The 2,058-nt window shown below is 38.6% G+C and overlaps 1 long non-coding RNA gene across 1 annotated transcript; it reads right to left on the bottom strand.

Annotated features, from left to right (window-relative positions):
* Window positions 1-987: 987 nt before the first annotated feature.
* On the bottom strand, window positions 988-2,051 carry LOC107835501 (uncharacterized). The gene is made up of 2 exons (XR_001661301.1): window positions 1,621-2,051; window positions 988-1,125 (listed from the first exon to the last, which is right to left on the bottom strand). It is a non-coding gene; the product is annotated as an uncharacterized LOC107835501 (long non-coding RNA).
* Window positions 2,052-2,058: the final 7 nt, after the last annotated feature.

Below are 2,058 nucleotides of genomic sequence, written 5' to 3'. Positions count from 1 at the left end.
TCCATAATGATATGTCTGATCTTCTAATTTCCTTTGCTGCATAATGTACATTGCATTTATTCTAGCTTTAGGTAAAGGAGAATAGCACTTAAATAAAAGTCCAACAAGGAGATTCATTTAGAATTAAAAATAACTCACCCTGAATTACCATGATAAATTTAATGTATGCAATAAAAGTGTGTTATTAATGAAGGGGAAAAAACTCAATCCAGACTTTAAGTAAGTTTAGGGTCTGGTTCGCAGAGTATGAAGTTAATTTTTTCCCCCAATTATTCAATGAAAAAAAAAAAACTCAGTTAAGTAAAATAAGATTGTGATCAAAACTTTTGGAATTGTAATGATTTATTTTTTTAAACAAAGTTTTGTTTAAAAAACTTTTTTAATTAAATAACTAAGTTTTGTCTTGTGAACTTAAAAAGTTATTTGCCAAACAAACTTTTATTTGCACACATCAGAAATCTTTTGTTGTGATTTTAGGCCCTGCCCATGACGTCTTGTGAGAATCAGAAGCAAAACTTTGAGTCACAAACAAAAACTTAGAATAGCAAGAAAAGATTTATGGCATGCGCAAATAAGTTTGTTTTGCAAATAATTTTTTCACGTCATAATACAAAAATGTGTGATTTTAATTTTTAAAAAAGTTTTTTTTTTAAGCAAAACTCAGTTGGCTTTTCTCATGGTGACATGCATTAACAATTCAGTTTTTGCTTTTGTTTTTTTTCTGCAGTTCCACATTAAAATTTGGTGCAGCTCTGCTTTCCTGAATGGACCATCTTCATTTCCACTGCAAGTGTAGCAAACAGGCAGCTCTTGTGCTCTTGTTTATCATTAGGCCCAAGCAGTGAAGCGCTGGCGAAGGCCTATTGTAATCGCAGGATTTCTTATTCTTATTTTTATTTTTCTGCCACTTCGCAGGGCTGTTTGGGGCCTTTAATATGTTCAAAAACTCACTAAACTTGACCCAAAATTGTCCCAACAAAAATTTTCGGATTCCGGTGGAATCGCAAGTGGGCGTGGCCAAACTGCTCTACAGCGCCCCCTAATGTGAGTTGGGGGAAACCGTAGGTCGTAGAGATCTGAAAATCGGTATGTAGGTAGATCCCCCCCAAATCAAGAAAAAAAAGTCTCTTCGGGTGCGTTCACACTGCAGCCTGAAGTGACTCAATTCCAATTTTTTGGCAATTCCGATTGTTTTGCCGGGGCCGTTCACACTGCCAGTAAATGCAACCTGTATGCGTTCTGCAGTGTAAACGGCCAAACAAACTGACAGTGTCCCGCATGCGCAGTAGAGGGCGCGATAGCATCAGCGTTCTAAGTTATCCGGCCGGAGCAGCATATTAACGACTTAATCCTCATATAATCCGTCATGGTTGTTGTTTTTCTACCCACTTGCGCATATCAGGACGCAGAATAGTGAGCTTTGTTGAGAATCAGTGACGTTTGGATGAATGTGACCCGAAAGTTAGGTCGCATTTGAATTGGATACGTATCGGATATGGATCACATTCGAAAAAGAATCCAACCTGTGCTGTTCACACTGCCATGAAAAGATCGGATACAGGTCGTATTACGTCAAAAAAAATCGGAATTGGGTCACTTCAGGCTGCAGTGTAAACGCACCCTTGGAGGTACCCTCTAAAATGCTCAGGAAGGCGGCCATTTTGGGTCAAAGGTCAAATTTTGGCCTTTCACTTTTACACGTCGAACTTTAACGAACTCCTCCTTGAGTTTTTGACCAATCGGCTTCATTCTTGGTCAGAATGAAGTAAAGGTTATCGAAAAAATTGACTTTTCGTATATGTTCGCCGAAACAAACAAAACGCCATAACTTTCTCATAAAAAGGTCAATTGGCACCAAACTTGGCATGAGGGATCCTGGTTGGATGCCTAATAATTCTATGTTGTCATAGTCTGACCTCACATAAGCCTCGCCCCCTCAGAACAGGAAGTGTCTTTTTTTACTTGGAAAGATCCAACTCTGGCTCTCTTGACCTAATCAAGATGATCTTGTGTCAGATGACTGATAACAAGTTGGTCGCACTTGCTTTAAAGCGCCAA

The sequence above is a fragment of the Poecilia formosa genome, unplaced genomic scaffold (assembly GCF_000485575.1).
Source record: "Poecilia formosa unplaced genomic scaffold, Poecilia_formosa-5.1.2 Scaffold3108, whole genome shotgun sequence".
In the NCBI taxonomy this organism is placed as follows: domain Eukaryota; kingdom Metazoa; phylum Chordata; class Actinopteri; order Cyprinodontiformes; family Poeciliidae; genus Poecilia; species Poecilia formosa.
This window is presented reverse-complemented; position numbering and strand designations above follow the sequence as displayed.